At 55.6% G+C, this 23,239-nt stretch overlaps 1 protein-coding gene across 10 annotated transcripts in view; it reads left to right on the top strand.

The window, feature by feature from the left end:
- The first annotated feature begins 3,544 nt into the window (after positions 1-3,544).
- The window catches only part of DNMT3A (DNA methyltransferase 3 alpha), a 97,534-nt gene continuing 77,839 nt past the window's right edge, over positions 3,545-23,239 (top strand). For 5 of the 10 annotated variants that reach the window (XM_086325883.1, XM_086325879.1, XM_086325884.1 and 2 more), the window contains exon 1: positions 4,271-4,376. The gene's annotated coding sequence lies outside the window, so the exon portion shown is untranslated. Of the gene's footprint in view, positions 3,769-4,270; positions 4,377-5,443; positions 6,958-14,419; positions 14,557-23,239 lie in introns of those variants that run through there. The other 5 variants (XM_086325888.1, XM_086325887.1, XM_086325880.1 and 2 more) reach the window with 4 other exon arrangements.

Genomic DNA, 23,239 nt, shown 5'->3' with positions numbered 1-23,239 from the left:
GATTCTGCAATCCTCAGACCTAGGGATTGCCCAGGCTCTGAAGGAATCCCTAGGAAGCCAGGACCATGCCAACAGAGTTGGCCTTCCGCAAAGGGGACTTCTTCCCTGCAGGCCCTCAGGTTGAGCCTTTGAAGACAATGAGTCTCCAGACCAGGACTATGCTCCCTTAGGGAGAAGTGAGTCCGGGCTGCCCCGCTGGCAGGGTGGACCCCTGTGTGCTTTTTCCCTTCCCCTCTCTTCCAAAGTCAGTCTTCATTGAGAATAATCTATTTTATCTCCACCATCATAGGCTTGGTGTTTTGAGGGTGGTTAAATTTATAACGTAGCCACTGTTACAGATAACGAGAAGCCACGTGTAGACCATTGAGAGGAATGCACCTTACCTGGATCCTCTTTATCCTCCTTTGGGAAGGAGAGTAAGTGGATTTTTAGTTGTAGATGGTGAGGTTCTTTATTTTAGTAGGAGCATTTAAAACTATCTTTTTATTGAGGTGAAATTCATATACTATTAAATTAACCTTTGGAAAATGTACAGTTCAGGGCATTTAGTACATTCACAACATTGTGCAACCACCGCCTCTATTAACGTTTTTTAAAAAATATTTATTTGGCTGTGCTGTGTCTTAGTTGTGGTACGTGAGATCTTTAACCTTCACTGGGGCATGCGGAATCTTTGGTTGTGCCATTTGAACTCTTAGTGGCTACCTGTGGGATCTAGTTCCCTGACCAGGGATTGAACACAAGCTCCCTGCATTGGGAGCACGGAATCTTAGCCATTGCCCACCAGGGAAGTCCTGGCAAGAGCATTTTTGATGCTTGCATGGGGAAAAGTCGGTGTACATGGGTGCTGGGCGGCCACTGCTTGAAGTGCAGTGTGTCTGCCCAGCACCCTTGCTTTGGAGAACAGCTCTGCCCCTTCTCCACGGGGTGCTGCTGGGTCTGTCAGTCTCCAAACCTCCTGCACCCACTTAAGGGGGTGGATATGTGATCCACCCCACCCCCAGGTGGTAGGACATGTTCAGAGTGGGCTTTGACCAAAGTCAGAACAACTGAAGTAACCCTCGGGACATCTCTGCTAGGGATGGCGCTGAGAGCGAGGGTGCCACTGAAATACAAAGCAGGACAATTGTGTCTCATATTCGAGGCTCAGGGGTTTGGAGGGTGTTATTTTTTATTAATTTATTTTTTATTGGGAGAGTGTTATTAAAGATATGGAGGAACTTCCCTGGTGGTCCAGTAGTTAAGACTCTGCACTTCCAGTGCAGGGAGCACAGGTTTGATCCCTGGTCAGGGAAGATTCTGTGTGTTGTGGCCAAAAATACACACATAAATAAATAAATAAAATAAAAGACATGGAACCTCCTGCCCTGGAAGCAGGTGACTGATACTGCCCCTCACCCCAGAGGATCTAGGGTTGACCCAGATACTGGCTGGGCCAGAGTGGAGCACACACAAGTGATGGGGCCGTAGGAGCCTGAAGGCTAAATCAATCAGAGCTGGACCCCATGTGATGTATGGTGAGGAGGGCCCAGTAGGGTTAGCCAGCATTGATGTGTCTCTTCTTGGCACAGCCTGGACGGCCTTCCTCATGCCAAAGACATCAGGACCAGGCGCCGGAACCAGCCCTGCAGCCACACGTTTGCTTCTTACTAGACATAAGCAAACCCCCTAACATGGTCACCTTGGGCCTTTTGACACCAGCAACACAGACATCCAAGGTCACACTTATCATGGGCTCCCAATGATTTCATCACAGATAATTCTACTGAATAGAAAGCTGCTTCTTTTCTTTTTTGGCTGAGCCACATGGCTTGCAGGGTCTTAGTACCCCGATCAGAGACTGAACTCGGCAGTGAAAGTGCCGAGTCCTAACCATGGAACCGCCAACGAATTCCCTATTGAAGAGAGACACAACTGCCCACTTGACCCAGAGAGTTTCAGTTTATTAAGAATAACTGTAAGGTTTTAAGGTAACTATCATGATTTCAGAGTCAGATGGACCATGCTTTGAACCCTGGCTCTGCTGCTTCCCAACTGTGTAGCTTTGACTGAGCCTCAGTTTCTTCATCTGTACAGTGAGGATGACACAAATCACCAGAGTGTTGCTTAAGAACTACGAGAAAAGTGCCAACCTGGTGCCTGGCACACAGGAGACACTCAGTAAACTGTCACTGCTATTTGGGGTATCATTATATAAGCCCTAGGGTTTCCCTGGTGGCTCAGATGGTAAAGAATTCGCCTGCAGTGCAGGAGACCCAGGTTCGTTCCCTGGGTCAGGGAGATCCCCTGGAGAAGGGAATGATTACGTACTTGTTTTCTTGCCTGGAGAATTCCACGGACAGAGGAGCCTGGTGGGCTACAGTCCATGGGTTGCAAAGAGTCGGACACGAGTCAACAACTAACACTTTCACACTTTAAGGAACTAGAAGGTATGGCAACTATCTTTCTAAACATGGTCTTCCCTTTAGCCAAGCTTTAGCATGTCTATGGATGTCCACCTTGATGCTGAAAGCAAAGTGGCAAGGAGTCTACAATGTGCATATTCATTCAGCCAAAGCTTGTGCCAAGCTTTGTCACCAAGAGGTGACAGAGGTGGTCTCTGTCTTCAGAGACCACTTAAGATGGAAGGAACATCTTAAGTCTCTGGAACTGTCCAGGTAGAGCCCACAGATAGCAGGACCTCTCACCAGTGGCATGGGGTGACCCCTTGAATGAGGGTGACACTGAAAACTGTGTAGGGAGCGGTCTCTGACCTTGAGGCGAGGGGAGTTGGCAGACTGAAGGACCTGGATGCATTAGAGGACTTCTGGAAGGGAATCTCTTGGATGAAAGGTCAGCTCTATGTCCCAATGAGTTAGGTAACTGTTGCTGTGACCCTTGAAGGGCTGAAGCTAGTCGGGGCAGAGGGAAAAGAAGGACTGGTTTCAGCAGGGAGGGTGATGGATGCCTGGACAAGGGGGCACACTACGTCCTGGGCCAGGGAGCTCAGAGCGTTGTAATAAAGATGAAGCGCTGGGTGGAATGGGAGTACACTGTGGGAGATGACTGGTGTGGGTACAGGCAGAAGAGGGGAGGCGAGTGAGGGGGCCAAGCCTAGTGGTGGCAGTTGGGAGAGTAAGGGTTGGGAGAGTGGGAGTTGTGGTGCTGATGTAAGTAGACAGAGATGCCCCAAGTCAGAAACCTGGAGCCCTGGGAACTCTATGGGAAATGAGACCAACCCTCCTGGCAACGGGGTGAGTAAGCACGAGGGTGGAGTGTAGGTGTGTGCACGGAATCTTAGAGCTGGAAGGGATCTTCAATGTCATTTAGTTCCACCTCCCAGCCAAGGAATCTCTCAGTCTTCCACTGACCAACTGAGGGCACTCAACTCTACTTGGACACCTCAAGGTACGGGGAGCTCACTTCCTTCCAGGGAGGCTCAACCAATAGAGGTGCTCGAGCCTCCAAGACGGCCTGGATAGGCCCGGCGCCCCGACCTTGGCCCTGTTGAATGGACTGGCCTCCACTCGGCGGCGGCACCTGGCGGGGGTGGCGGGTGGCGTGGGGGTTGCGACGCGGATGGGCCGGCGCTGCTGTCCCCAGCCCCAGTGCTGAGGCAGGCAGAGTGCAGTGGGCTCTGGTGGAGGTCGGGAGAACTGCAGGGCGAAGGCCGCCGGGGGCTCCGTGGGCTGCCGGGGGGAGGCACTTGACACCGGCCGCGGGAGAGGAGGGGCCGCTGTCCCTGCGGCCAGTGCTGGATGCGGGGACTCAGCGCAGAGGCAGCGCCAGGTAGCGGGGCGCCCCGCGCAGAGTCGGGGTGGTGGTGGTGAGGGCTACCGCAGGCCCCCGGCGGAGTGGCCGGGAGAGCGGCCGAGGCGGGGTGCCCGGGCCCTGCGCAGGGTCGGGGCGCTGCGGGGTCCGGCTCTCCGAACTGCAGCGTGCGGGGACCCCCAGCGGGGACGTAGGGGCCGGGAAGTCGGGCCGAGGGCGCTAGGACCGGCCGCGCGCCCAGGCCGCTCCCGCCGCGGCGCCCCGGGGCCCCCAAGTCGGCGCTGCCTCGCGGGCCGGCTCCGCAGCGCCGGGGCCCGGGCCAGCGCGGCCGCGGGGGGCGAGCAGCGGGCGGAGGCCTGGGCCCGCGGGCGGCCGGAGGGAGGGAAGGAGGAAGGCGGAGAGAAGGGGTGGGAGGGGGGGACCCGGCGGAGGAGGCGGAGAGAGGGAGCGCGACAGCGAGCGGAGGGAGGGAGCGAGCGAGCGAGGCAGGCAGGCGGGCCGGGAGGGAGGGAGGGAGGGCGCGCGGGCGGCGGCGGCGGCGGCGGCGAGAGCAGAGGACGAGCCGGGACGCGGCGCCGCGGCACTAGGGCGCGCAGCCGGGCCGGCCCGACCCCACCGGCCACACGGTAATGAGCGCCGCTGCTGGCGGCCCGGGAGGCCGGCCCGGAGGCGGGCGGGGAGGAGGGTAGCCGGGCGGGGGGCACGGTGGCGGGCAGTGCCCGGCTCGGGGCACGCTCCCGGACCCCCGCAACTCGGCGCCGGGCGCTCGCGGGGCTAGGGCTGCGGGCGGCGACGGCGGGCCGGGCTGGCCAGGGCGGCGCGGGGGATTGGAGGGTTTGTTTATGTCCCCGCGGGCTCGCCAGGCGCCCCCTCCCGTCCCGCCCGCTCCCGGCGCGGAGCCCCCTCCGCGCCCCCGCCCGGCTCCGGGCTCAAGTTCAAGTCTATACAATGCCGCCGGGGGCCCCCCTCCGCCGCCGGCCTCAGCCTCGGTGCCCGGCTAGGCGCTGCCGCAGGGGCCCCGGCCTGGCCGCCCCCGCCTTCCGGGCCGTGCCTGCCCCCGCCCCGGGGCCCAGCCTGGGGCCTGCGGCCGGGGCGCTGGAGGGCGCGGACCCCGACCCGGAATAATCGGCTCCCGCCGCGGCCCGCAGGGAGCGGGGGAGGGGGGCGGGGGCCGGGCCCCGCGCAGGCTCCGCGGCGGCGGCAGAAAATGGCAGCCTGGCACGACCCGGCCCCCCGCCCCTCCCCCCCGGCTCCCGGCCCTCCTCGGCCCGGCGGGGCGGGGGGACCCGGGAGGCCCCCGGGGGGCGGGCCGAGGGGTGATCGAGGGGCCGGGCCGGGGAGCGCTGCGCAGCGATCTTCCTCCGGCCACCTGTGGCTGGGGGTGCGGGGTGCCAGCGGATCTGGGAGGGGCGGCGGGGGTGGGGAGAGTGCCAGTTGGGGGGCACACCTCTCCGCTGAGAGTCGAGCGGCGCGCGCGCGGGGCGGGGGGGCGGACGTCGTGCCTGGCTCCTCCCTGCCCCCGCCGCGGGCCGTGGGAGCCGGGGCGGCGGCGGCGGCGGTGGCGGTGGCGGTGGCGGTGGCGGCGCCGCAGTGTGGGGGCGGGGCGGGGGCGGGCGAAGATCCCGGACCCGGGCCGCGGGGACCGGAAAACGCAGGGGGGTGGTAGCCTCGGGGCCGGGGCCCGGGGCGTTGCGGGCGGGGGCGCCCAGGGTCGCCCCCTGCAGCAGCACCCACCCGCCTGCACACACTCACACGCACGCGGACACACTCACGCACACGCACCCCCGCTGGGCCGGTGCAGACGTGTCCTTGAAAGCTTCGCATCTGCACGGTGAAGGACGAGGCCTCGCCGAAGCTGCGGCTCGGGGTCTTCGGCCCCTACGTCCCAGTGCCCCGGGAGACCCCAAGCTTCGGAGCCGCAGGCTTCGGGCCGTGTCCCGCCCTCACCCCAGCTCCCCTCCCCCAGGCCGCCCTGCCCTCCCTCCCCCTCGGCTCCGAAGGGGCTGGCCGGAGTCCAGGGCCCGCCCCCGGCCTCCCCCAGCCCCCCATCGCTGGGGCCCGCGGCCCTCGGGCTGCCAAACTGCATTTCGCTTTCCTGGAGCCTCCCTTCTTGGGGCACCCACTCCCTTCCCTCTCCCCCCACCCCCCAGCCCCTGTTATTTCCCCCTTTTCTCTCCATCCCTTCCGTCCTTCCTTCTCTATACTGCAAAGCCAGTTGAGTAGGTGTTGGCGCCTTGGGTGGGGAGTGAGGGGCTCGCTGGTTCTCAGGGGCTCTCTTCCCCCTCCGGCTCGCGAAGGGGAGCCCCCTGTGGCTGCACCTTGACCCAAGATGGCGTCCTGCACCCAGCTGGGCAGCTCTGGCCTGCGTCAGGCAGGGAGGAAGGGCCCGGAGCCCCGAAGCTACACAACTCGCCCCCTCCCAAACCAGCAGGGACAGGACGCTGCCGGAGAGGAGCCCGCCGCCCTGTGACCCAGCTTGCCCCTCGCTGCCGTGCCCAGAGACTGCCATCAGCATCCCTGGGGGACTGTTCCGTCTTCATGTTTCAGCCCGGGCTGCCAGCGGCTGAACCAGGCCTCCTGGGCTGGCGGGCTGTGAAGGGATCCTGGGATCAGGTGCTGCTACGCTGTGCCTGCTCCCTCCCGGCAGATGTGACAGCTGCAGCCGAGGGAGCTTTTCTCCTTGGGCGATGCTTGGAGTGCTAGGACTGGCCTGTGGGATTTGAGGAGCCCAGCTGTCAGGCGTACCCTCCTTGGGCCATCCCCTGTGCTGGCAGGGGCCGGTCTCCTGGTTGGTTTCCTGAGCTGCCTGGGTTAGGAGGTTTGGGTTGTTAGGAGTTCTTGTTAGGTTTCTGGGACAAGGTGGTCCCCTTCTGCCTCCAGGTGCTAGTGAGGCCCTGGTTGGGCTGTTTGACAGGCAACTCTGTGAAAAGTGTGAGTCTTGTGTGCATGTGTGTGCATGTGTGCACATGTGCCGCACGCAGGCAGGGGCCCAGGCAAACCTGTGCAGCGGGTCTGGCACCTGCCCGCCTCCCTTCCCCGGGCCCCACTCCTCTGGGCCCTGGCTTCCTTTCCAGCCTCTTGTCCAGGTCCTTGGGCCTGTCTTCAGCTCCTCATCAAATGCACAGTTCCTGGCCCGGATGGACCGAGGCTCTCCTTGTCCTCCTTCCCAGGCTCATGGACCCGCAATAGGAACCAGCCTTCAAAAAGGTGAATTCCTTCTCGAATTCAAGGAGTGTCAGTTTCACTGTGCAAGGGCTCCTCCCCTCCTCCCCCCACCCCCTAAGCACTGGAGAAGCAGAGGACAACCACAGCCATGTGTCAGGGTGTCTGTGGACAAGATTCTTCTGTAGGGTGGGGGTTGGACTGCAGCTTGAAGGCCCATTCCAGCTTTTAAATTCTATGGCTCTGATTCCAGTGGTGTAGTTTCAGACCCAGGAAGAGGGGTGGGATGGTCTTATTTCTACCACACAGGGATAATCAGGAAGGACTTCTCAGGAGAGGAGGTCTGAGTGAGAGCGGGGCCTCCTGAAGGGTGGGCCTTTGAAGGGAGCTGGTGATGTGAAGGGTGGGGGGCCTTCAGGAAACAGGTCGGTCACATCTGACTCCACAAAGGATGTAAAAGTTTAGCCTCTGGTTAAGCCTTCACATGTGTGTGTCCTTTTGTAGGTTTACTTGGGCATTTATGTGTGTGTGCACAATTTCTGAGATTTCCTCCGAGTCCAGTTTGCAGTGAGCGTCTGAGTTCGTTGTAGATCTTCTTCAGGCTGAAACTCCAAACCTTCTCATCCTTTCTTGGTTTCTCTGGGGACCAGCCCCCATCCCAGAGCCCACCCAGAGTCACCTCATTAGAACAAGAGATGCTCCTAGTTTCATGCCAGTGGTCCTCTGAAAAAGCCTGCAAGGAAGACAGGAGAAGCTATAAAATCCTGGCCCGGGATGACCTGGCTGGGAAGAAGCAGGGCCAGAGCTGCCCTCTGGGGAGCTTAGACTGCCTCCTGCTCCAGGTCTCCTGGTCTCCTACACTCCGTGTCAGTGTCGCCTCTTGGTTCATAGTCTCCACGGGACAGGACTCTTGCCCTGGCCACCTCTGGGTCCCCTTGGTCATTTTGTGGGGCTTCCAAGGTGTCTCCTGGATAGTGAGGAAACTTGCTGCACATCTGTGTTTACATCCTCGGCCTCTCCCTAGCTGCACGGTTGGTGGCCGGGCTGTCTTCATCTTGCTTCTGCTCCGCCTTCCCCAAACAGTCACTGCCTACTTAGGCTCCTTAGGCTCAAGCCCCCCTGAAAAACAGATTCTTTTTCAGCATGAGCCAGGACTCCATCAAGGCTCCTGTTTTTTTGGGAGCCAGATAGAAAGGGGACTCTGAGAGCAGTGTTGCCAGCTCTCTAATGGGTGAGTTAAAAATAGACCACCCTCTCCCCATCCTCTGCCTGAAATGTTACCATTAGAATCCAAGCCCTAGAATTTAGGGTTGAAAGACAACTTGAAGCTCTGGGAGCACTTGGGCTGGGTTGGGGGCTATTTGGGTGTGGAGCCAGGCCCAGCTTCTTCCAGGGTTGGCAGCACTACCCAGAGCCTGAGGCCAGAAGGGCCAACTGCCTGCCCATCACATGCTCCCCTCCCTCAGCACTTCCTGCCACCTTCTGCTCTCTTGATCCTGGGGTCCCTGTCTTGGTGCCTGGGTCCCCTTGCCCGGTCCCATGCCCCACTGATAGTTAAGTGTCTCTGGCCTTCCGCTTGGAAAGAGGCAACAGTCAGGACCGAGGAATGGCCTGTAGAAATTGTTTCCATTTCCCTTTTGGTGTTTTGTGGAGAGTAGTGTGCTTGGGGGACGGGGAAGCCTGGTGGGCTACCGTCTATGGGGTCGCACAGAGTTGGACACGACTGAAGCGACTTAGCAGCAGCAGCAGCAGCAGCAGTGTGCTTGGAAGCCGGGCATCTCTGTGGGCCTGTGTGCTTTGCTGCTGCTGAGCAGGGCTTTAATAGTAACCAAAGCTGCCAGATTCCTTTCCACTCAAATCTTAAAGGCTCATTTTCAGGCATTTCTCTCTTTGACTCTTTTCCCTTAAAAAACAAACAAACAAACAAACAAACAACCTACTAGATCTGAGATCCATGCAGTGTCAGAGATTTGCATGTGTGTCCCTTGGCTAAGTGTGTGGGCAAGACAGGGTGTGGTGCACGTGTGTCTCTGCATATTTCTGTGTACGCGGTGTGCAGCTGCGTGGGGACAGAGACTTGCTTTGACATGAGCCTGTCTGAGGCAGCCCAAGTGAGGGCCCTGGAGTCGGAGGGAGCTGCATTCAGCTTCCAGCTGTGGGATCTGGGACAAGCGCAATTTCTTCGACCCTCCGTTTCCTCACCTGTGACGTGGAAATGAGACCAGGCTCTATGCACATGTTGTTGGAAGGATAAAACAAGTTAATGCCCATCGCCCTTGGCAGAGTGCAGGCGCTCAGCATGAGTATCGTCATCATCAGGTAGTTCGAGTGGCTTGGTGCTGCAGGAAGTGCTCTGGAAGTTTTGACCGCTTTCCCCCCTCTGTGTGCAAAATCTTGGACAGATGAGGAAAGTGCTGATTCTGATTGAAATGTCTTCAGAGGAGGGAGGCTCCGCAGCGCCATTTGGCAATCCTTCCAGAGTTTAGCAGATCACAGGCAACAGGTTGTCTTTGTGTCCACCTACAATCCCTCACGCCAGTTTCAGCTCTTTATTCGGATTCTATACCAAGTGCAGCCTGTTTACTTCCGTATACCAGAGACTCGCTGAGCATATCCTGTGGACCAGACCCTGTGCTGAGCTTTGAGAGGGTACATGGTGAGTTTAGGGTGTGCCCAGGTAATTAATGGCCACAGATCAAGGTCGAGGGAGAGGGAGACACAAAATGCTCGAAGGACAGTGAGGTGACAACCAACTGGAGAGATCAGGGAAGACTTCTTAGAGGAGGTGGCACATGTGGTGAGCCTGAGAGCACAGAGATGGGGCTTCCTGACCAAGGAGAGGAAGCCAGGCTGCATGGGATAAGGTGGCTGGAGTGTGTCGGAGACTCTGGGGCAGTGAGTGGGGCCTCCGTGTGCTGGAAGCCAGCCTGAGGCCCCATGCAGTTTTGAGAGGAGTGGGCCTCTGTGCCCTGTAGCTCCGGTGTGCCCCTTGGGGACTCACTTTGAATTTCCCTGCTTGTGGTGGCTCTGGGGGGTGGTAGGGGAGAAGAGAGGGAGGGAGAAGAAAGGGAGGGAGGGGAAGGGGCCAGCTGGGCTCGTTTGGTGTAGGATGTTGATGATTCCTTTATGTTCTGTAGACTGAAGCTTAAGAGCTCAGACTCAGGGAAACAGAGCAGGGTTTAAATTACAGCAACCCCGGGGTGTCGCGGCAATTAAGGGGAACACCAGCGGGGCTGTGTCTCTGTCAGTGGTGGGAGCGTGATGAGAATGGGCGGCAGGAGGGTCCCTGACCTGGCCTTCCAGAGGCATCCCCTGCCCCAGGCTGAGGCATTGCAGCACCCACATCATTCTTGTCAGGGGCCGAGAGCACAGGGAAGGGGAAGGGGGGGCCGCAGACCCTGACTGCCCTGCCATCTCGCCTCCCTCCTCCACATGCAGCAGAACTGAGCCCCCACCTGGAGGAGAGATGCCCCCAGGTGTGACTGGCAGCCCCAGCAAGGACAGCCAGGGCCCACCAGGCCACATCTCCCTTGCTGATCACATCGCAGCCCTGCTTGTCTGGAGGACAGAGACAGGGGGAGGAGGTGTGGGCGCCCGGGGCTTTCCTAGCCAAATCCCAGCAGGGAATGCAAATTTTTTTTTTTCAAATGCAGCTCCGCATTGCCCATTCCCATCCTGCTCTGGTCCCCCCTGATCTCCAGGATTTCCCAGCCTTATTTACATCTATAAGCAGGTTCCTATTTTCTCTTTCCTGAGGTCATGGCCCTGCTCACTGTCATCCTTATTGATCTTCCCTCTCTGTTTCTGTTTCAAATGTCAAGGTCATCTTTAATTCTGAGCCAGTTGTTGGATGCTCCTTCTGGGTGCACAGAGGGGATGGAGGACCATCTCTAACAGCTCGTAATGGGACGGCTGGAACTTGGGTGTCCTGGCCACTAATCAGGTGCTCTTCCTGCTGTGCTGCTAGGTAGATGGCTCCTGGGGTCAGTGCAGAAGGTGTTCTAGACCTAATAGATCAGCTTGATCCTGGTGTGCCTGGTGCTTCTTACTTCAGAAGGTTAAAAGATGCTCAGAAGGATGTTACGGGGTCAGATCTGTGGTTGACTGAGCTGTGAGTTGGATGTGGGCTCTGTCATGGTGAATGCCCAGGAACACCTGAGCTGGGAGGCTGGGAGCTTGCCTTCCCTCAGAGTTTCCCCAGAGGACCCAGGGAGGGGCAGGCAAGGGTGCTTGGACCCATGCCAGGCAACTGAGATCCTCCAGCAAAGCAGAACCTGTTGGCAAAGGGCTTCTTGAAAGCATGGTCCTGTGTGATTTATTTTGTAGACTCTGAAAGGGTACCTAAGTTAATGGATAAAAGGGAATCTAGTCAGATTCTCCCAAAGCCTTTGAAATGGGATACTCAGTGTGTCTATTGTGACATGTTGGATCTCCATGATACGGTGTAAGGTCACCCCCGCAAGCAGTGTGCAGAGTCTGATCTCATTTTTGTCAAGTTCCTTTAAAACGTATACCACTATGCACATGTATAGGCTAGCGCATGCTTAGAAAAAAGTCATTCTAGAAGGATCACCCAGCAAGCGTGTCAGCATTTTGGTTATACACTTTATACACTTTTGTAACCTTTGTGACAACGTAAAGGCACATGCATTCCTTTCTTAATGACCACAGCAAAAATAAAACCACACTTTTGAAGCTTCTGGATAAGAAGTTGAAAAAAATTTGAGTCACCCTTAGGCCTGAAGGGTGGGCCCTTTTATAATGGATGTGAAACTGGCTTGGAGAGTGACAGCAAAGGGTGGAGCTACTCAGGTACTTGTATTTTCTGGAAAGGTTGCAGGGAGATTTATTGCAGACCCTGAGGTCTCCAAGCGAAGGCCTGGACTGGCTGGGGTTGGGTGAGAGCAAGAAAACAGGTAGCTGGCAGCACCCCAGTTCACGTTGGGGCTGCAGACCAAGTTCACATTAGAGGGTAGGGATGGGAAGCTCTCAGATCTGACCAGGATGACAAGTTAATCATCGAGGATCTTCAGTCTGGTTGCTCTTGTGACCCAAATGGTCCCGGTGTGGACCTCAGGTGACCCAGCCCTGGCGTAGCCTGGGGAGCCACATGCAGGGAGGACAAGATGGCGCTTCAGGAGGCCCTGCCAGGGGCAGAGGGGAGGCCTGGGAAACTCGTCTGGCATGTGGGCTCAAGCTGTGTCCGACTCTGATCTGGAGGCCCAGGAGCAGGTGGCAGTGACCCAGGTGACAGGGTGGAGAGGTGAGGAGGGGCGGATACAAATTCCTCTGCTGGTTGCTTGGCAACAGCGCCCACCTCCCCCTTCCACAATCGGATTGCCTAGCCCCGGGCCATGGGTGCCAACTTGGAGCTTGCTTTGCCCCCTGAGACTGGAGAAAGGGTATGTGGACTTCTCCAGCCCCACCCCACCCCATCTCTGGAGTGAGGCTGGAAGATAAATAAAAGGACCATTAGCATCAGCGTGGAAGCAAACCGGTCCCTCTGCGGACCGCCCCTTGTCCCAGGTTGCCAGGAGACAGATGTGCAGGGCACAGAAGTGACCAGAGGGTGGGCAGACCTTGATTTGCATCTCACCCTGCTACTCCTATGGTAACTGAGAGACCTAGAGGTCTCTGAGCTGGGTGCTTCATCTGTGAATCAGGGATAAGAGGAGCATCTGCCTCTTACTGGTATTGCTCGAATCTAATGAAATATTGATGATGACATCAACACTGCGCCTGGCGCATAGTAGGTACTCAGGTGGTGTGCATTCCTTTTCTGTTAGTTGGGTCATGACAGGGGTACATCTGGGGACTGGGCGAGATGACCCCTTCGAAGGCCCCCTTGTCTTCCAAGACCCCACACGTGTTGTCTGTCATCTTCATCACCCCTGCGGGGTTGCAGGGCCTCTGTCTCCTCCTCTGTAAAGCCCAGATTTAGCTGGTTGATCTCCAGCCCTGGGCATCTCATCTCTGGGCCTTTAATTTTGATGTACTTTGGTCAGTTTCTTGAGACTCTATGCCCACCAGGAACCAAGCAGGTTCCTCAAGCCCTGGGCCCTCTCCCTTCCTGCCCTCTGCTCTCTTTGGGTCCAGAGCAGGGACTGGCCTCTGCTCTGGTTGCTGGGCCCGCTGGCAGGGCCAGCTCTGCCCCCTGGCCCACAGGCATGGGAGGGTCTAGACCTCAGCCGGGCCTGGCAGCTGGCGCACAGCACTGCTTCCTAATGGTTTTATTAGCAGCAACAATGTGGTGCTTGTTGCCATCCTTCCCAGGCCTGTGGTTCCCAGCCCAACTAGCGGTGGCCTGAGGGCCTGCCTGGTACTGGCAGCTCAGCTGGGAAGCCCAGTGGGGCAGGGCAGTCGCCTCTGCGTTTTCTTTGGTCAACACCCTCTGTGTAGCCTGGACTCTGAGATGGCATGGTGAGAGACTGGGGCCCCGACTCGACAGGCCTGGCAGCTCTAAAGTTTTCTCTCCAGAGGCTCCTTGTTTCAGATCCACAAATAACGTTTATTTATTAATTTACTAAAGACCTACTATGTGTCAGGCACTGGCTACAAAAATATAAAGAGGACTAAGCCGGTCCTCAGGGTGTCTGCAGTGGAGGCGAGAGTCTGGCAAGGTGACCATTACGTCATAGGTGGGTGGAGAGAGCTCTGCGGCATGTGCCCAGGGCATTCCATGAGCTCAGAGAAGGGACATCTCAGGCAAGTGGGGAGGGAAGATCCGAGAAAGGTTTCTTAAGGAGATGAGGCTGGAGCTCAGTCTTGAAGAGTGGGCAGCAGTTAGCCGAGTGGTTTAGGGCATTTTCTCCCCTGGTGCGGCAAGAGTGAAGGGTGATGGGAACCATGGGATGTGAGGCTGGGAGGGCTGAACAGAGCTGGACAGAAGGCTGGGATGTTACCCATCAATAAGCATTGGGCTTGGAGTACCATGCCCGTGTTTGTGTATCAGAAAGATGGTCCAGGGGCATCAGGGAGGAGAAATTGGGCAGCTGAAGCTGGGGACAGATTGCCCAGGCAGAAGGCTGGTGCAGGAGTCCAGGGGAGCAGCAGCGCAGGCGCAGAGGAGGAGGAGGGCTGTTCTGTGAGGCATTTAGGTGGGAGTGGCTGGATGATGGAGAGGGTGAGGGAGCTGGCTCAGCCAGCCTGGTGGGCGGGGCGGGGGTGCCATCCATTGAGAGGGTGCAGGTGGAGGGAGTCTAGGAGAGATCTAGGAGTGCTTCCCATGGGAGGCGGGGCTGGAGTTGGGACTTGAGGGCGGTGCTTAGGATTTTTACGCTGCTGGAGCCTGGGCTGAGCCAGGAAGGTGAGAGAGGCCTGGGTGTGGGGGGGCCCAGGGAGGTGCAGTGTCCAGCGGACGGATTAGAAAGGCAGGTGCGTTTTTCTCCGTAACTGGTAGCCATCCTTCTAGATTTTTGAGGATGGAAGAGACTTAACCAGGAGTTTGTACCACATGCACTGGGGATCCTGACTTTGGGGCCCTTGATCAGGGACTTTTGCTTCTCAGGAGCTCCCCCAAACGATGAGCCGCAAGGCCTAGACCCTGTTCTTCAACTCCCACTGCAGGACCTGGAGGGAGTTGTCATCACCCCCTGGAGTTGCAAAGTTGACATCCACCCTCCATTCAGAGGCAGGTCTGCCAAGGTAGGAGCGCAGAAGATGGTGTCTGCAGTGCTTGTAGTGTTTGTTTGCAGTGTCAGTAAGCAAACAGAAAAGAAACAAAAACTGTTTCTCTAAAATAGAAATACGAGTCTTTTGTGTATCCTAGGAAGAAGCTGTTTCTAAAGAGTGTCTAGAAAACGGCATGAGCCAGGTCAGCATCCCTGAACCTGGGCAGAGGCGAGAGGCGGCATGGCGTTGCGCCAGGGCCACCAGGGTTGGTGCTGGACAGGCAGGGGTTTCACCTCAGCCTTGCCACCTCCTAGCCGCGTCCCCCTCAGGTAGATCACTTAACTTCCCTTAGCCTCAGTTTTGCCGTCTGCAAAGTGGAAACCACCTTCCAGGCTTGTGGTGTTTGTTTCAAAAGCCCTGCTTCTTGCACTCAACTTGCATGCTTTGTTTCATGTATGTTTTAAAAGAATGCTCCTACAGTTGGCCTCACAGGTGCATAAGGATTGCAATTCAGCCGTGCCTGGCCCCTGTCTGGCGCTCAGGAGGCACAACCCCTCGTCGCCTGTCTCACAGGCTGAGCCTCCTCTTGCTGTTCACCTCCCAAGAGGCCCAACCCCCAGTGGGTTTTGAGTTCCAGGTTCCTGGGAAGTTCCACTTAATCATGTTCCATTGACTCCCTTGTTCTGCAAACCTGGGTCACCCCAGTATATCTGAAGAGCGTCTCTTGAGCTCAGTGGGAATTAGTGGAGGGGAGGTGGAGGTCTGTGCAGAGTGGCTCCTGGCTGTGTGGAGAATAGAAGGCGAGGGTGGGAGAGGCTCTCACCCACTTGGGTCCTGGGTGGACTGTAGGGTGGGACCTTGCCCAGGACCTGGCTTCCTGTGCCTGGAAAAGGGCTGCAGGGCCTTGGGAGATGAGTTCGGGGTGACCTTGGCCTGGACAGTGAGGCCAGCTTCCCAGGAAGCAGGCACACGTGGTGGCCATTGGGCACACGTGGTGGCCTGTAACATGCAGCCACGCCCACGGGGAGAGTTTTGAAGCATCTGTGCCTTGCAGAGGAGGCTCTGGCGGGGGTGGGGGAAGGTGAGTTCTCAGCGGGGGCTCCTGTGGTAGTGATGTTGGCAAGAAGGCCAATCAGGCTGTCTCTGGCTGGGGATGGGGTGGGTGGGGACCACTGTCAATTCGAGGGTGGAAACCAGTGTTTCTCTGGTTAGTACAGACCTGCTCTTGCTTCCTTGTCACAGGGGGAGCGGGGCTTGTGTGGACCGAGGGTGTGGTGGTGTCATCACATGAAACGTACAGCATAATTAATCTAGCATACCCTTAACGGTATGCATAATTGTGCTGCCTGGTAATTAGGTGTAAATGGTAAGCAGTTCACATAAATGTTTTTGTAATTGGTATTAATTTTGCAGAGGCAAACTAAGTTTATGTGGTTTCCCTCTTCTTGCTCTGTTAGTTTTCTAGCACAGGCAATTCCTAGCTCTTGGAGGAATTCTATTGCAAATGTTTGTTTATAGGGCCGTGTTTTGTATTTTCTCTCAGAACAATGTTATGAATGGTTATGAGGTTCCCAAGCTGGTTTCCAAATGCCTCTTTGGCCCGCACTTTAGGTGAAATGTGTGCTGCATGTGTGGGGAGGCCTCGCTGGGAATCCTCCTGCTCCAGGTTCCCGGAGCCTGTGTGTGTGTGTGTGTGTGTGTGTGTGTGTGTGTGTTGTGTGCGCACGCTCACGAGCGCGCATACGTGTCTTTCTGCATGTGTCTGTGTGTGAGTGTGTGTCTCAGTGTGTGCCTGTGATGCCTCAGGTGATGGTGGCAGGTTAAGGGTGCTGGTAAAAATGTTATTTATTCTGGTTGCAAAGGCCTTTGCACTGGGGGATTAGGGGAAGCCTTGCAGCATTAGACGGGAGAGAGGACTCTGGGTCAGGCCACAGCAGCTGTGCAGGAGCCATTCTTGGGTGTGGTGTAAAGTAGGAGTCTAGGTTTCCTAAGGACACTTCACCGGCCTTACTCCCTAATTAATAACATTTTTTTTAATGAATGTTTATTAAGTGCCTACCATGCTCCAGGTATCATGTTGAACATTCGATTCAGATTCTCTCATATCTTAAAACAGACTTAGGAGGCAGGGACTCTTATTCACCTTATTCATGCAGGTTAGTAAAGTGAGGCCCGCGTCTGCGTGGCAGAGGTTTGAGGTGGGTTCTGGCTGAGCCCTCTTAGGGCTGAGCTGCACCAGGGGTGGCTGTGCCACCCGGAATCCTGGGCTCTTCATCCTCCCCCTGGCTCCCCACCCCGGCCCCTCTACAATTGGTTTGGTTTGGGTTGGGGCAGAAGGTAGGAGAAAGGAAACAAGGGAGCAGTGGGTGGTTCTGACAGCCGCAGACTCTCTTTCCCCCCTGCCCTGGGTGGGAAGGGGCCGTGCCCCAGCAGAGGCTCCCAGACCCTGAAGGCCCTCTGGGGGACCTCCTGGTTGGGGCCTGGAAGGAGTGTGACAAAGTGCAGGTGGGCAGGCATCCATCACATGGGTGGTGTGGGGAGAGAGTGGTCACAGGCAAGCTGGGGACCAGCCTCCAAGGGCCTGAGTACAGGGAGGCCAGCTCTCCCTACTTCCCATGGTTCACAGACACACTGACCCAGTTGCCTCCCGACCCCAGGTGCCCTGGACATCTGGGGCCTGTGGGGCCCATAAACCCCACAGCAGGCGTACGCCCTGGCCTAGGGCAGGTAGAGCAGGGGCCTTCTCGGCACAGTGCCTTGGGGAGCTCTGCCAAGCGACCCCTAGAGTGGGGGTTGTGGGGGGTCACTCTAGGCCCCGCAGCACTGTGCTGGATGTTGCAGCTGCCTAGGAGTGATTTCACACAGTCCTCTCGGCCTCAAGGGTCGCCCAGACCCGGGAGGATGGGAGGGGTGGGTGGCGGAAGCGCAAGGTGCAGGGCAGGACTCTAACCTCTTGTGCTTAGGAAAACACGCACATCCGTCTGCATGTGAGACGCTAAATGACCACACAACAAACTGATTAAAGACCCCTGGGTGGATGGTTGAGGAGAGGCGATAGTGGGTGGGGGTGCTGAGGGATGGAGGAAAAGGGGCCTGAGGGGGCTCTCTGGGAGGAGCCCGCCCTACCGCTCCCCTTGGAGGAGAGAACTATGTGAGTGTTGACACAAGTGTGTGGGAGCAGCGGATGTGAACCTGGGGCCTGGAATGATGGAGTCCACTAGGCAAGGTGGGGGCCAGGTCAGAGCGATAGGCTGAGGTCAAACTTGGTGAGCCATCAGTGTAGACCAGACCCGAGTTTAGATTTTACGGTATATGAAAATCACTGGCATCAGAGAGTTTTTTAAAAATAACAGCTTTGTCAGGATATAATTCACAAATCATGTAGTTCACCTGTTTAAAGTGTGCGATTCGATGGTTTTTAGTACATTCACAGAGTTGGGCAACCATCACCACAATCAATTTCAGAACATTTTCATCAGGCATCATAGGTTTTGATTGAGGAAGCCATGTGTGGAGAATCTTTGCTGAGAGGCTGGGGTGGGAAGGAGAGACATCGCAGGTGGCGTTCCAAGATAACTGTCAAGGTCTAGACCTGTGGTTCCTAGGGGCCGGGAGGGCAGGGATGGGAATAGGCGCCTGAGGGTCAGGCGCCTGGTGCAGTGCGGGGATGGAAGGAGGAGGCAGGACCTCAGTTCTCCCTGGGGCGGGTTTTGGGTTTTGACAGCTGAGGGTAAGGTGCTGCCACTTCCACACAGAGAGCAGAGCCAGAGGAAACATGAAGCCTCTGGTTCTAGAAGAGTAGGATCTTAGGTAACTGCAAGTCATCTGGGTGGGGGTGTCCAGAGAATAAAGATGGAGTCCTTGCAGTAGGTCTGCGCTCACTGAAGGCCAGGGATCTCAGCAGAGGAGAATTTCAAGCACAGCTGGAGCTGAGTGTGACCTGAGGGGGTGCCCACTGTGCAGTAGTGGGAGCAAGACCCCAGCCAGCTCAGGAGACACAGTGGAGGGGCCTGAGGGCCAAGAGCATAGAGCCAAGTTGGGAGAGAGAGCCAGAGAATCCCCTTGCTTGTGAACTTGCAGAAGCAGAGGTATCCTGTTCACCCAGGGCCCAGCCTGGCAATGACACTCAATAAATGATTGCTGAGTGAGTGCTTGAAGCCGAGAATGACTAGCTGGCAAGGAGGCTGAATTGAGCTCAAAGATGCCAAGGACGGAAAAAAGGCCCTTTGAGGCCGTGGGTGACTATATCTGTCAGGGTCAATTCAGGAGACAGAAACCACATAGTGATTTGAACAGGAAAGTTTTAATATAAAAACTTATTAACCATAACGGGATTGGAATATCAAAAGATTGACCAATAAGAAGTAAAGAGAACTGCAAAGGATACAGAAGTAGCATTTATGAGAACAGCCACTACACCTAAGGTGGCCACAGAGTGCCCAAGGTAGAGGCCTCCAGGGTTGAGAGCCTGACCGTGATGGAAAGGGCATGGCCCTGGCTCCCCAGATGACAGAAAAGTCACTGTGGTGCCATGTTGGCACTATTCGCTAGAAATTTGTGCTGCCTGTACCACCACCACCCCCCCCCGCCCACTTCCCCACCCCACCCCCACCCCCCATTCCCAGAACTCAATGGAAATCCATCCTTTTGGGTCCCAAGGAAAGTTGTTCATGAGGAATTATCTTGCTGGAGGTACAGTGCTGCTAAACTACCCCAGAGGAGAACTGAGTGAAGCTGCTGGCTGTTCTTGACTGTGAAACACTGCTACAGCCAAAGTGCTGGAGCAGTGCCTTGGCTGCTGGAGCCGGGCACCGGAGAAGCTGTGATGGGACAGGACTGGGCACTAGGGAAGGCCCGGGGCAATAGGATCTGGCTGCTGGAGAAGTTGTATACAGTGCAGGAGTCCTCCACGAGAGCACTCTGGCTCTGGGAGAGAAAGCACCTCCTCCTCCAGTGTTTCTGCAGTGCCCTCTGCTGTTGGGGTTTGATGTCAGGCCAGCTAGCAGAGGGGACTTATTTAAAGGGCCTTGCTGCATCTTCACAGAGCAGGCAATGAAGGGTGAATCAAGTCGCTGGCACAGTCTGCTGCTTCAGCTGCACAGCTTCCAGTGGCTTCCTTTTTACACCCATGTGACTCCCCTACAACAACAGAATAGTTGTATCTCTACTTATCAAAGCAGCTCTCCTGCTTCCTGTTCTCACCCTGTCTTCCAAACAGGGAGTCCCAGCACTAATTGTCTCAATCACTGTCCGCATGAATAATGCCTCATATTCAATCACAGTCTCCCTGAATATTCTGTTACCTAAAGACTAGACTGTAATTCGCAACTGAATTAACTAAATAAACTAAATTAACTTCCAACAACTTGTTTGTAAAATAATGAAAAGATGGCTGGAAAAAAAAGAAAAATAGTTACCATGTACAAACAAACACACGTCTCTATCAAGTAAATAGAAAATATGCAAAACTGCCAGAGTTCTCATTTTTGTATTTGTTCACAAGACCACGTTTGCTATCCAGCTTCCTTCTCCCGTTTCTCATCTTCAAGTTCTCTGCACTCTGCTGGGACTTCAGCAGGGCCAGCTTTTACCTGGTGGAGTGACCCAAAACCCTTGATTCTTGAAGGAATCTGAATCCTTGGTCCTCGGTCTTCCTTGGCCCCCCACCCCCCTGCCCTTTTTTTTGGTTCCTACAGTTTTTCATTAACCCTTACTTTTGGTTATGGAAGTTCTAAGAGGTACCTGAGAGAATCCGCTAGTTCCAGAGATTATCTTCCTGGTTTCTATTGTGTCCAGCAACCCAATTTCTCCTTGGTAACTGGGATTAGTCACTCCAGCCCATGAAATAACTCCTTTTTGTCTGTTGATTCAGCAATATAAGGGGCTCCCCCAAAAGTCAATGACTTGTGTTCCAGTGCAATTATTGCAGTATCCTCTTGGGGGGCAACGCTCAGAGCCCCTGGACCCTTTCAGAGATATGGGGGTGAAGTGGGGACCAGATGCAGGGATCACGGGGAGAGTAAGTGAAGAGCCTCTGGAGCTGGCAGTTGTGAACTCTTCTGTAGAGAAGGCTGGAAAAGCGGAAATCACACAGGTGTGGACTGTGGGGCACTTTGGGGTGGGGAGGGGTGGGGACAGAATCAGATCCAGGCTTGTGGCTTTCCAGACAGCAGGCCCCATCAGGGCCTCATGGGAGCTTTCAGCCTGGACCCTGTGGCCTGCCTCCCAGACGTGGGACGCCCATCGACTCCCATGTGGCCCATCGCTGCACACACATCCCCAACCCCCTAAGACAGGACTCCTCCTGAGTCACTGTGTTCGGAAATGCGTGCTCCTGTATGGAACTCTGTATCGGCTCATTTTGGCTCCTAAGAACAACTTCAGCTCCTTACCAGTGTCTATTTTGAGTAAAAACCATTTTCCCCCCCTCCGCTTTTGGGGCTGTGTCATGGTAACCATAAAGTATGAGCAGAGGACTCTGATTCAACTCATCTCTGCCCATGTGGCCACCATAATGGCAGCACTGGGTGTGATTATAAACGCTCATGCTGGTGGTGCCCCAGCCTCGAGGGTGGTGTGACAGCCACAGGTCATCTTGCTGTGACTCCAGAGCTGGCAGATGGGCTTTGAAGTGGGGGACAGCATGGCAGGATTGTTGGCCTGTTGCCAGTGGCTTTTGGTGTTCTATGGGCAGCTGGTGGTTTGGGTGGGAATGACGTTTCTGGAAGTCAGAATGATGGTATGATGACAATCCTCTCCCTCGTGTTGAGAGAGAATAAGCAATCAGAAAGTGGCACTGGGGCCTCCCCCGCCCCCTTATCCAGCCCCAGTCTTGTGACCAAGAGAGGCTGTGGCGGGGAGGGGGAAGACGTGGCAGATAAACATCTCCCTCTGGGAGGCCATGCCGCCTCCCTTTAGCTTTCTGCTGCCCCCAGCCTACCAAGTTTATCACCACCCTGGCGGATGATTGGGTGGTGTGGGGCACACGATACTCTCCTGTCTTCTGTCACCCACAGGACGCGTTTGCACCTCCTCCTGAGCTCAAGTGGGAAATTCAGCCTTGAGCCTGTTATCAGCAGGCTCAAGGGGCATAGACAGCTCAGCTGGGGGCCGTGCTACTCACGTTCATTGCCATGTTTGCAAGGACTCCTGAGTTAGATGAACCTGAATTCAGAATCCTGCCCGGGGACTTTCCCCCTGAAGTACTCTGGAGAGGTAATTAACCTCTCCAGGCCTCAGCTTATCCTTCTGTGAAATGGGAATAGCAGTAGAAACAACTTCATAGACTTTATAGGATGGTTCTGAGGATGAGATGGAGGCAGTGCATGTCCCTTAGCACAGTGCCCGACACAGTAGGTGCTCAGCAAATAGAGGGATGACTACATGAGCGAATGGCTCCCGCATTGGGCAGGGTACTGAGTGCCACGATTAGAAGGTTGCATTGCCTGTTACCACCCCTCCCCCTGCCCTCACTGCCGACCAACCTCACCAGGAAAGAGAGACAACCTGGAAACTTTGTTTTCTAATGAGTTCCTGCCCAAAGTTAAAATGTGGCTCAGTGGTAAAGAATCCACCTGCCAATGCAGGAGACCAGGGTTCGATCCCTGGGTTGGGAAGATCCCCTGGAGAAGGGAAAGGCTACCCACTCCAGTATTCTGACCTGGACTGTATAGCCCGTGGGGTTGCAAAGAGTCAGACACGACTGAGTGACTTTCACTTTCACTAAGTTAAAACATGGCTCAGTGGTAAAGAATCCACCTGCCAAGGCAGGACTCCAGGGTTCAATCCCTGGGTCAGGAAGATCCCCTGGAAGAGGAAATGGCAACCCACTCCAGTATTCTTGCCTGGAAAATCCCTGGACAGAGGAGCCTGGTGGGCTACCTGCAGTCCGTGCATGGGGTTGCAAAAGAATCAGACCTGACTGAGTTACTAAGCAACAAAAGTTAACAGTGCAGTTAAAAGCTTACAGTGGTCACTTGCTAATTGTAAGAGATCCTGATGGAGTGAAAAACCGGGGGCCCCAGTGGGTGACAAGCCTGGATCTGTATTGATAGCTGGCTCCCCCTACCACCCACGTGCTGTGTGACCTCGGGCAGCTTTGCTAACCTCTCCTACCTCATTCTTCTCATCTAGGAAATGGGGATAAAAATAGTCTGCACTTCAGAGGGTTGGAGTGAGGTATAAAGATGAACAGGATGTTGAAACTGTAAAGCTGTTTCCACAGGGCCTGGCTCGTTGTTAAGAATCCTAATCAGTGTGAGCTCCTGTCTAAGTGAAGTACACTCACAGGCACTCCAGGGATGTCAACAAAGGAGAGAGAAAGCTGTGGGTTTGGTTAGTCAGGGACCAATAATTGTTAAAATTTATTGAGTATTTTCTTTGTGTCAGGCACTCTAGTTAGCATTTTTTTTTAAGTAATAATTTTAATGTTATTTCGTCCATTCTCTTTCGTTTTTTTTTTTTTTTTGGCCATACCACCCAGCTTGCTGGATCTTAGTTCCCCCACTAGGGAATGGAACCTGGGCCCCCTGTAGTGGCAATACAGAGTCCTAACCACTGGATATCAGGGAATTCCCTGTTAACCATTTTTAATGCATCTCATTTTAAATCTCACAAGAGGCCTGTGAAGTGGCAAGTGTCATTTCCCCCATTTTACAGCTGAGAAAACTGAGGCACAGGTATGCCTCAAGTTGCAAAGTTGTTGCTAGTTAAGCCA

The sequence above is a fragment of the Bos grunniens genome, chromosome 11, assembly GCF_055505025.1.
Source record: "Bos grunniens cultivar Pamir isolate PY7600 chromosome 11, Bosgru_T2T1.0, whole genome shotgun sequence".
NCBI classification, from domain to species: domain Eukaryota; kingdom Metazoa; phylum Chordata; class Mammalia; order Artiodactyla; family Bovidae; genus Bos; species Bos grunniens.
Note: the sequence above shows the minus strand (reverse complement) of the source record. Positions and strands in the feature narration are given on the sequence as shown.